This window comes from Amblyomma americanum, chromosome 9 (genome assembly GCF_052857255.1).
Source record: "Amblyomma americanum isolate KBUSLIRL-KWMA chromosome 9, ASM5285725v1, whole genome shotgun sequence".
Taxonomy (NCBI): domain Eukaryota; kingdom Metazoa; phylum Arthropoda; class Arachnida; order Ixodida; family Ixodidae; genus Amblyomma; species Amblyomma americanum.
The window spans coordinates 93865387-93877661 of NC_135505.1; positions in this window are offsets into that span (position 1 = coordinate 93865387).

The following is a 12275-nucleotide window of genomic DNA, read 5'->3' on the forward strand; positions in this document are numbered from 1 at the left end:
CGCCCTGAGCGCCCACGATGTGGCCAAGAAACTTGAGCTTCCTAAATGCAAAGTGGCACTTTTCATGGTTGAGAGACAGACCTGCGGAGCAAATTGTCTCGAAAGCAGCTCGCAAACGCTTCAGGTGCTGCTCGAACGTGTCGGAGAAAATCGCGAAGTCGTCGATGTACACAAGGCAGGACTGCCACTTTAGGTCCGATAGCACAGTGTCCTTCATACTTTGGAACGTTGAAGGGGCTTAGGACAAGCCGAAAGGAAGCACATTAAATTTGTACAATCCTTCAGAAGTAACGAAGGTAGTCATTTCTCGGTCACGTTCGTCGACCTCGATTTGCCAATAACCGCTACGCAAGCCGTGGGGCGAAAAGTTGGTGGCATTGCGGAGGTGGTCTAAAAATTAATCCATGCGTGGCAGTGGATAGACATCCTTTTTGGTAACGCTGTTGAGGCGTCTGTAATCTACGCAGAACCGCAGGCTGCTGTCTTTGCGACGAGAATAACAGACGATTCCCAGGGGCTCGTCGATGGTTGTATGTCGTAGCCGTGGAGAATTTCGGCAACTTGGCGGCTGATGGCATCATGTTCCTTCGACGAAACAGGATAAGGAGGCAGACATTGTGGTCTTTGCTCACTATTGACTATAATGCGGTGCTTATTTATTGGCGTCTGGCAAACTTAGTAGCAGTGACATGTTCGCTTCGGCAATGCCCGAGTGCCGAAGCTGGTATCACACTGCACCGTGGCAAACTTGCTTGCTCTCGGCGGTATCGTTATGCAGTCGTCAGAGACGGGTAGTGCTGCTCTGTGCGGCTCGGTGTCTGTAGCAACGGCTCGCTGTATCGAAAACGATACCAATTGCTCATGCAAATTGATGACCGCCCCCTACTCTTTAATGAGGTCCATGCCGGGAATCAGTTCGTTGGAACACTCTCGTAACAGGGCAAATGAACCAATGAAAGTTGCACCACCGACCTGTATGCGGCAGTTACAGACGCCAATCGGCGTTTCTACATGGCGAACCTCTGTGCGTATCTGCGGCCTACACCAAGGTGTTAGAACCTTTGTGAGGGTCGTGGTTAGCTGGCTGTTCATGACAGAAAAGTTGGCTGCGGTATCCGCGAGTGCTGTCACGTCATATCTGTCGGTGGCGACTAGGATTTCGGTGGCGGAAACCATTGTTTTACAACTTCTGAGTGCGGTCTTCGGTGGCATCGTCGGTGGGGTCGCCGATGATATCGTCGATGTAGTCGGTGGGGTCGGCGATGAGATCGTCTTTGAGGTCGGCGGGTGAGGTTGTCGATGTTCGGGGCTTCGGATAAAGTCGTCGGATGGAGATTGTTCACTCTCTGCGGCAGCGGCGGTCTTTCCCCCGGAGGACAGCATTTTCAGTTTTTCTGGCGAGGAAAAGTGCCTCTGAATTGGACAGAGGATGATGCGCGACTGGGCGAATCAACCCGTCTTAGAGACGGTGACCTATACTGACGTCGCGGCGGCGTCGAGGGCAGCACGTGATGGGCCAGTTACTCTTAAATATCCCGCAGTCTCTCACCATATCGCGGTAGAGATGCGCCTGGTGGAAATCCTCTAAAGCCCATCCTCCGCTATTGGCAGGCACGAAAGTGATGACCTGGCTCCCCGCATTGGTAGCATAGCGGCCGGTTGTAGGGTGTGCGCCACACGTCCGCTTTTCGTAGAGCAAGGCGCGTGTGACGCAGCTCGATGGGAGGAATGTACCCCTTGGTTTGTTCAGAAGCAGGACGGAATGCATGTGTGACCTGTTCCGCCTGTGGTGTTCGTAGGGCTTCACTGTAGCTCATGATGTACGGCTTCGGCGTTGGTGCCGGTGGTGGGTGCACCGCTCGCCGAATTTCGTCACGGAGGGCATCGGCTATAGCTGCCACCCTTTCAGGTTGAGTATCTAAGCAGAAATGGCGCAGTTCTTCGCAGACAACACTCCACACAAGCTCCCGAAGGGCTTCGTCGCGGCTACCGGCACTGACGCACAGTAGCTGGTGGCCGCAATACCTTCCTGATGACAGTACTGCGCACAGCGTTCCGGCAAGCTACGTACGTTGTACACCCGTGGCTCTTTTGGCGAAATCAGCGACGGTCCTTGGAGGGTCGCGTATGAGGCCAGCCAGGAGCTGCTCATTCACACCTCACATGAGATGACGCACCTTCGTAGCCTCAGGCATGGCAGGATCAGCCCGATTTAAGATACGTGTGATATCTTCTATAAAAATGGTGACGCTTTCGTTCGACTGCAGTGACCTGGAGTGAAGGGTGAATTCAGCGTTTTATTTTCGTTAGTTTGTGCTGAAAGTGGTCAGCAAATCACGGCGGAACACTTCCCAGTTGGTTAGGGACGCCTCGTTGTTCTCAAACCATGTCTTTGCGATGTCTTGGAACGCGAAATACACATTTTGTAGCTTGCGATCGTCGTCCCATTGGTTGAAAGTGGCCACACGGTGAAAGCTTGTTAACCAATCCTCGACATCCTCGAACCTATCGCCATGTAAGCATGGCGGCGAGTAAGGTGCAAGGAGTACAACCTTGCGCAGCAGTGCCAGAAGGCTCAACTGTCTGACTGCCAGTAGTGGGCGTCACAGTACGCACCGGCGTCGTCAGCGGATGAAACTCAAGTTCCATGCCTCGCAGGTGGCGGTTGGGCTTGTGGACGGGTGTTGTTTTCAAGATTAAGGGACCAACGTCAAAATTGTGTTCGGGGTGAGCGTACCTGGGACGATACTCAGCACGTCCGCCAAAATGTCACCGAGAAACGTAGCGCGGCTTAGAAAGGTGCTTTTAATCGAATGGCCAAGCAGACCAGGAACGCGCACCCGAGCGGAAGCATCGTTTTCTTTGCTCTATCGCGAGCCATGTCCTGTCGATCGGCCGCCTGGCGGCGCCAGCAGAATGTCAGCAGTGGGGCAAGATGCTTTTTGACATTGCAGTCCCAGTGTTGACGGACGTCGGGAAAAGTTTATATATTCATTGTTAAAAATGCTTAACTGAATATTTAGACTTACCACTTTATCTTTCTGGTAAAGGCTCCTGGTTCCAATCAGATTTGCAGCTGGATATGTGTAATTAGCAGGGTAAAAGACTGCGGGTCATCACCACAGGTATGGATAATAAATTGCAGGAAGAAGCCGCCGCGAAGGCTCAGTGCTTGCGGAGATCGGCTGCTCATCAGAAAGACGGGAGTTCGACCTCGTCTCCAGCGGTCCTGTTTCCATGATGAGTTCCTTTGCATTGTGCGATGTAAGTTCACGTAAGAGAACGCCAGGTGGTCTAAACTATCCGGAGCCCTCCACTACGGAGTGCCCATAACATGAGTCGCCTTGGGATCTTAAATCGCATAAAGCCAACAAACAATTGCGGGATTTTTACTCGCGATTCAATAAAAGCGCACCGAAGTTGTGCGCCCAGCGAAGACCATTCGGGGTGCAGCTTAGCGACGCATGTGCCAAGAATTTACGCCAACGAGTGACGCTAGCTGCGTTGATGCCTGCAGAGCGAAACGACAAAAAGCACACAGCAATGTGCCTACACTAGATGAGAATAAAATCTGCTGCAACCAGAGGAAACCAAAGGAGTAATAAAGGGCAATTGACTGGCAGTGTAAAGTTGTGAGGAGCTGTTTTCTTTTTTTCCCAAAAAGAAAGGAGGTATGCCGAAGCCCCGGATAGGTGGCGGCCCATGCTGGAAAACTTTGTGCACGAAATGACGGGCACGCGAAGAGGAGTGGATGGTCAGGTGTGCTGTGTTCTCCTCGTCCCCGTTTCATGTCTGAAGTTTCTAGTCGGCAAACCATATAACAGCGGTAGCTGGCAAGCGTTGCTTTACAGGCATATCTGGAAGTGTTTTAGGGCTGCACAGTGGATTCTGAGAAAGGAACCGTACTTGGATGACCAAGTAATGTTTGGCGAGGAGATCAGAGTAGAAAACTTGCTAAAATAACGCAGTCATGGCCAGACTGTGGCTGTGCCGATTGAAGATAACATGTAGAAGCGTCTGCCCAATGGGGTGGGGGACGTAACACTTCTGGTATTTCACAGGATGATGAAACACCAAAGGTGTGTGCGCGGACTCATGCTATGCTCGCAGCCTCTGTCGAAATGCTACTTTTCCTTTTTTCGCAGGTCACTTGCTGGAACAAAGAAAGCGGCTGCGGGGCTGTGATGGCCGCTTCGGATATCGCCCGTCAATTCCAGCACGAGTGTGGGCATCACTCCATTTCTTGCCCCAAGTGCTCAGTCAGGGTTCTTTGCTGTAACGTGCCCTCGCATTTGAAGTCGGAGTGTGTTGCTGAAGAGACGTCTGCTGAATCCGAAGACCAATTACATGCCAGCAGCAAAGGCGACGCACTCCTTATTGCTTCTTTCGGAGAAGCACTCGAAAAGCAGGCTGCTGAAATCCGAGGATTTTTTGAGCAAATAATTGTTGGTAATGTTAGGCATGCTGACAGCCTGAACGATATGTCTCAAGTGTTGAATACATTAAAAGAAACCCTGAAAGAACAAATCACTGATGAAACGCTAAAAATTCATGAATTTTGACTAAAGTCATACGTGACCTCGCAAAATATAACGACGAAATCCTGAAGTGTGCGTCGAAATTAGTAATCTTCCCAGTAGCATAAGCGCATTGTAAGGAAAGCTAAGAGAGGAAATTAGCAGTGCTGCGAGTGGGATTAGAGAGTGTGTGACGCAGACTGCTGCAGACATCGCAGCTCAGCTGAAGGAAAACAACCAAACGTCACTCAAGAAGTTCAAAGGAGTCATGCGACATGCTCAGCTGCAAGTGACAGTGTGTAATTTCTCTGTACCAAGTGTCAAAGCGCTCCAAGAAAAAGCGCTAAAGGATGGCTGGGCTGATTATGATCACAAAGTATTGTACATGCGCGGGTATTGCTTGTCACCTGGAATTAATTTTGAAAGGGACGTCGGGTCTGTGAAAGTTTATGCAGGGATTACTGTGTTCAAAGAAGACATGGATGACCTTGTTGGGTGGCCATTAGAGAATACTATCCGGCTAAGTGTAATTCACCCTAGAGATGGCACTAAAAGAGTTGCAAGCGAGGACAAACATTTCTTGGAAATGTTTTCACAAGCCAACACATCGAAACAACACACCTTGTTTCGTTGGCAAGCATGCGCTTAACCTCAGCGATCTTGTGAACGGTGGATATAAGGAAAAGGACAAACTTCTCGTTGAGTGGGAGTTGCTGCAGTGAGTCGCACTTTAAAGACAGGACATGAAAGGACACTGTTCAAAGGTCGCTGTTCACTGAGGAAAACTGTTCTGGAGTTCTTTTGTTTGAAAACCGAAAAGCGTCTACAGACGGCTAAGCTGCTTCCAAATCCATGTTGTCTTTAAGACTGAGTTTCGTTTCAGCTTTGAATGAAAGAAATAAAGACTGCTTTCACTTTTGTGTGTGTTCGCACGAAACATTGGACTCTATTCTGAAACACCTTTCGTGCTGACTCACTAGCTGCGGCACTTTGAGGCAGAGCCCGAAGTGGTGCGCTTGATTCCAGCCACCAGGAGCCCCGCTCCTATGAAGATGGAATGGAAATGCTTTAGTGTACCGAGATTGTTGCGCGCACCGCACGGAGTGCTTGCTCAAAATTATCCACTAGCTCTCTGCCTCGAAATAAATTCATAGTGTCCCACTCTATCACGCACAAATTGAGTAAATGTTCTAGCAAGTGAGAATTGTGTAAATGAAATGCACTGGGTATTCTGTATACAACTGACCTAACGTTGGAAAAAAATAATACCATTTTTCTACGGCGAGTGAAACCAATTGAGTGCTTTTGAGCATCACATGCCATAGACAGCAGTATTTCGTTTTGTTTTCAATACGGAAGCATATGGAAAAACGGTTTGACAAACTTTTGAGATTTTCGTATCGGGAATAAACTGTCAATGATTAAGGTATTTACCGGCTTGAAAAACTGTCGCTTGGTGGTTTGGGTAGGTAAATGAGAATTTTTAAAACACACTTAGTAAACCTGCATCGCCTTTACGTGCACATTCGAATATGCGGGACGCGGCACCATCTGTGCCTAAAGGGACGGCGACACTGATAAAGGGACACTGATAAGGATACTTACGCTGTTAGGCAGACGCCGCTCCTGAGCAGAAATGCTTGCTTGGTTGTATATTTCGCTTTTACAATTATCGATTGTCTTTTTACTTTTTGGATTGCGTTTTACAAAATGGGAGCTTAGTACCTATCGCACCCTGTGACGTTTTTTCGTGGAAAGTTGATTCTTGCTGTCGGGAGGCCCTCCTAGTCCTCAATTAAAGCAGCGTCCTTTTGTGGGGAGGAGTAGTCAGCTTTCCAGCTTAATAATAAAAGCAAGAATGCTGCGCGTTGGCGTTCTGCGTACATAAAGACGCCGCAGAAATGAACGTTTAGCTGGACATCATGTTAGCTGAGGGACAACTGTAAAATACAAAATTTACCACTAAATTAATTTCGAAGTTTTGTGTTGCATATTAATTGCCGACAAACTACACCAGAATGAGTGAAATGTATCTTACGCAGTAGTCAGTCACAGCGCCATGGGTGATCTCGTTTTCGAAGTTCTAAAAACTGATATGGCTGTTAATAACGACCGGCTGCGAACCTCTAATTGCAACTAGGAACCCAAATCTTCTAGTTAAAAACTAATTATTTAAAATTAGTTATCCAGCGTACTGCTGAAGGCGATCCACCGGCTTTCCAGTAGCCGCCAACACTGCTAATACTATGCCGAAAAAGATATATTTTTACATTAAAATGCCTATTTTGGAAAATTTTTTAGTCTTCCCTGAAACACCTGGTATTCACTCGTACTAGGTTCAGAGTCTAGACGTTGCACAGCCCCGCGATCTCAAATACAACATGCAAGCTGACCACGGAACAAATGAGCGTGATGACCAGCTGACACAAGTGACATTTCTCGCTGCTTAAAAGCGCCGATTAGATACAGATGAGACGCCCTTCGGAAAGACAGCATTAGATGGCCAAGCACATCCGACTCCTCAGGCTAAAATGGCGCCCAAATCTTCGCTCCGGCCAGGGCTGGATGACGCTCGTTCTCGAATGCCAGACAAAGCGAGTGCGTGAGATCCGGTCTGCCATAAGAAAAATTATATCGCGTTTATGGGTTTCCTTTTCGGAGAGTTTCAAAGTGCCTCACTACTGAGACAGATGGCGAAGAGCGTATTAATAGGGTCATAAGGGAAGGAACATGCAGCTTTTGGTATCCAGTTAGAAGGCGCTTGTTCACGTGCTATCCAGGCAACTCCCTCATCATCCGACGAAGTGTGCAAAGAAAGGAGTTGTGGTCCGGGCCTCCGGACTTCACACCACGCACAAAAGGAGTTTCAACGGCATTTAGATTAACTTGGAAGACAGCGGAAGCGGTCGTTTTGCAGCAAGCTGAAACTCCGAAAACAACCAACCAATATCCGGCACGTGAGGGGAACGCTGACAAGCAATCTGAATGCAGTGTACATGGTGTACCAGCTAAATTCAGACCGGGTTTAAAAATATTCGCAGCGGCACTCTAAGACGCCGCGATCGAATGCATATCTGTGGCTGTTGTATGGAGCAACTCACACTATTTTTTGTATTGGGCTTAACTGCATAGTTAATCGAGATTAATTAACCAACTTCGCAAGCAACGAAAATAGGCAAAAAGTCCAATGGGTATGTTTTAGAAAGGTCCGCTGAACTTTCCACTGAACAGTTTATAACTTCCACCTCTTCAGTATCGGCTTTTTTTCGCTCACTGCAGACGCCCGCGAAATACCAAAAATACCACGTGACCTCTGCCTAATAATAATAATAATAATAATTGGTTTTTTGGGGAAAGGAAATAGCGCAGTATCTGTCTCATATATCGTTGGACACCTGCACCACGCCGTAAGGGAAGGGATAAAGAATGGAGTTAAAGAAGAAAGGAAGAGAGAGGTGCCTTCCCTATGGGCGTCTATGGAAAAAGCTGTGTCCGTCTATGGCCTTTTATGAACGTCTATAAGCACCCATAGAGGCGCTTATTGCCAGCTATTGAAAAATCTATGCCACTAAAGCTATAGCTTTGGAACCATACAACTGTCTTAAGCTCTCTATAGAAAAATATATTGGCCTGTATAGACAGCTATAGACAGAGATAGCAAAGGTCTATATCTATGTGGGCAAAAATTCGATAGCTGGCCATAGGACATTTTTGTATGGGTTAGTGGAGGGCTCCGGAAAAATTTCGACCACCTGGGGATCTTCAACGTGCACTGACATCGCACAGCACACGGGCGCCTCAGCGTTTTGCCTGCATAAAAACGCAGCCGCCGGGGTCGGGTTCGAACCGGGGAACTCCGGATCAGTAGCCGAGCGCCTAACCACTGAGCCACCTCGGCGGGTGACCTCTGCTTGCGTGCCACGATTTCAGTGGTCTGAAACGTTTCGCCCAACAAACCAACAGTTCATTTAGCCGGTTGTGCCGCTGCTCAAAAGGAGATAGGGCTGTGACGCCGGCGCTGACTGTGCGATTTACGCCATCGCAAGCGATACGAACTGCGTATGCTTGTCGTTATCATCAAGCGCCACAAGGCAAGCATACCGCTGGCGTAAATCGCACAGCCAGCTGCCAAGTTGCTGCCCTGCCACCTTTTACGCGGCAGCAGCATGCCGGGCTAAATGATCTGTTCGCTCCTTCACGGCGCGTTTCAGAGCACTGCAATCGCGGCGCGCAAGCGGGCGTGTCACATATTATTTTGTATTTCGCGCGCATCTGTAGTGAGCGAAATAGTGCTGATGCGTAATAGGTGGAAATTTAAAACTGTTCAGTCAGACGTTTTCTGTACCGTTCTACAATTCTCTCATTGGAAGTTTTCACCTTTATTTGTTGTTTGCGAAGTTGGTTAATTAACGTCGACCGATTATATAAGTAAGCACAATACAATAAAAAGCCTGACTTGCTCCAGAGAATAGCCAGTAGCATGCATTTGATAACGTCGTCTTAGGTGCATCGGCGTATATTTAAACACTTGGTAAAGTTAGCTGGGACGCCCTGTACATACTGCTTAAGCGTGTTCCAACACACCTTTTAATTCTGTAGCGACAGTGCAGTCCTCTCAGTAGATGTCCTCCATTTAACACGACACCGCAGCCGAACTGAGCTGCTTTACTGGGTTAAATGCATGACACTGGTCATCTGGCGGCGCGGCACAAGCTAACATAGCATCCATTTTGTACCTGCTCTCGCAACGTTTAGCTGACACGCAAGTCGCGATTGGCCAAGAGAGGCGGAAGCGTAGAGAATGTGCAAGCCGATTCTGTTATCTGGCCACTTGCTCGCGCAAAACGCTTTCCGATACCTTTCCTTCAAACAATTGTGCACTTGGAAGAACATACACACGATAAACAAGACTTTAAAATAAACGAACAGCTCGATTACGCAAGAGTTAAATATATAGTAGCTGAACGAAAGCAAATAAAAGGGGGGGGGGGGGGGTACTGTGCACGAAAAGACACGGGAGAGAAAGGAACGCAACAAGAACAGAGTCGCGAGGCGTCCTCCCTTCTCGTGTCTTTTTGTGCGCAGTACACCCCCCCCCCCCCCACACACACACACACTTTTATTTACCATGACTGACCGACTAGCCCAACAACGCACGCTCTTGAACGGGAGCACTCACAGCAAAACTAGAGAATTGAGCATAGTTTTGAAAGTACTAAACTTTTTAGAAGGAAAGGTTTAAAGGAATAGGTATCTGAAGACAGCCGAGCTGTCAGAAAAAGGAATCGGCCTTGAACAACGAGTGCGTTATAATACACAAGGCTGTAATATAGCTGCAACTGAAGTGTAAAAGTGCTCACGCTGACATCGTAATAAAACCTTTGAAAAAGGTGATTACAAATCCCAAAAGCGGGTACAGAGCAGATTACAAAACATTTAAAGATTGCTTTAAAGTACGGGCGTGAACGCATCCATTGTCGAGCATTGAAAAGTTCGAGCAGACGGTGCATTCGAGTTACTGGACTTACGGTTCAAAATCTGCGCGTTAAGTACTTTGGCTTTACATGTGAAATATCAAACAGTTTCGCTCTGCAGTGATTGTGTTCTACGCGCGCTTGCAAGGTGAATGTATAAATTTTGGCCTATCTTTATTTTAGCGCAAAAAATTCAAATAATTACCTCGCGCATTCTATGTCGCTCCAATTTTTCGAATTTAGCAGACTGAGAAAGACAAGCGCAGGACGCACGCCAGCTTTAACAGTTGTAACTGAACCTGGCGGATTTGAGTTGAATGTTTTCTAGTTTTCGTAAATTTCTTAGCGTAGAAACGGATAACATGCAATGGCGGCGTATACTAATACTAGTTTCATGTATGTTTTGCGCAACAGATTAATTTCTGGGCGGGAACTTTCACATGACTTTTCTGAGATAGCGAAGATTCCTTATTGCATTATTTTGAATATTTTTCATATGCTAATTTCATCTAAGGCTCACCGCATCTGTGACCAGCAGGTGCTCAAAGCACGGCTGTTAGATAATGACTACTGACGTGATATCTGAAGGTTAACAGTTCAGTATTCGGAGTTGCAGCCATCGCAACGGTGATTTAGTAGTGATAGCGTGAAAGTGATCAAAGAGCGTGGAAAAAGGTGAGAAAAAAAAGAGGACCAAAGAGTGTGGAAAAAACGTGAAAGGAGAAAAGTGTGAATAAGGTAAAACATTATACGAGTGCGTGAAAGGCCAGACGGTATGAGAATGGGCCGCTATCCTTTCTGAACTTTCTATCATAAAATATTGACAGGTTCGCTTCAAATCAATAATTGTATGGGCTGACTGTTCCGCCAGATCACAATGCCTGACCGTGAGGGCGATGCTGGAGGCTTCCACCGTGGCTGGATTTTCAGCCAGGAGTGAAACACTCCTCTGTAGTTCGTAGTTCTGGTCTAGTGGGACCGCAGCGGTGTAGCGTTTTTGAATGATCGAATTGGAGAGCATATTCACCATGGTCAGTCCTCATATGTTTGCAAGAATGAAAAGTGTTTCGTCGGAGCTCTTGAAAAACTCCTGGCGCACCGATCAGGTGCAGAACAACTCTTCTCGTGCTGGTTCGTTGGAGTAGAGCATTCTGAGATTCTAACACCGCGCCTCTGATTTCATCGTAGGTGTTGTGGACTCCACATTCCTTTAGCCGTTAGATTGATGTGTTGGAAGAAAGGTCGAGAGCTATTCTGCGAGCGCTGTGAATGATGGTTGAATAGAGCCCGGGGTTGAAGGAATAAATTTCCTTAAGGCTTGATTTTGGGCTTGTTGGTTTTACGCGAGAACAGCGCTCGTGGTGTGTCCTCCTCGTCCCGTATCTTGCGCTGGCTGTTTTCATGGAAACACCGGCCTCAATCAACGTCTTAGGGAATGATGGTGCCGATCTGTTTAGGTTGTCCTTTTGAGCTGATGATATGGGACAAAGTTCGATATTCGGCAGATGTCCAACGACTGCTGAAGACAAAGTGCATCTTCCTTTCGCATGTCTTCACTTGCCGTGTTATACGACGGGTCATACGTGTTATTTAGTGGGTTGTTTTGAGCGTATTCAAGGTATATCCACCACACAGGTTCCTTTGTTTCCATAGCACGAAGGTTCGACTGACGCAGACCTCTGGGAGTACTTGGCCCTCTACAAAGAGGTCTACCAATTCGTTGATTCTGTGATTTGGACTCCGCGCACTGATTACTTCCACTACTGGAAGACACTACTGGAGGCGAATGATTCGACGATCGATGCCGCTTTCGGCAGGGCTTCTTCCATGCTGTGCAAGGCATCCTTTAGATTTAAACCCACCAATGCCGTCTGAATAGAGGATAAATCTTTTATCGGGTATTTCCTGCAGCCGTCAAGCCTATCGTGGCAATACTGAATAAGTGGCGAGAGGTATGATTATATCTCTGTGAACTACACACTCGATCCAGTTTTGTATCTCCCTCAAAGGCCCAGCAAGGCCATGGCAAACACTCCCCCCCCCAAGCTAGGTTTCTCTTTTTCTACCTAAACTCTGATGCACACTTCAGGGTTCAAGGTTTTTCATTTCAGAAATGTATATCACATGGCATGGAAGAAGGAAAAAGAAAAGCCGCAGTGTAGTGGCTTGACACTGCGCCCTTCTCCTAAACTACATCGGTGGCAGATATAACAGAGAGCGGTTCAGCTCCAAAAATACATTTCTGTAATACACAATTTGAACTACAGAAAATGAATAAAGAAAT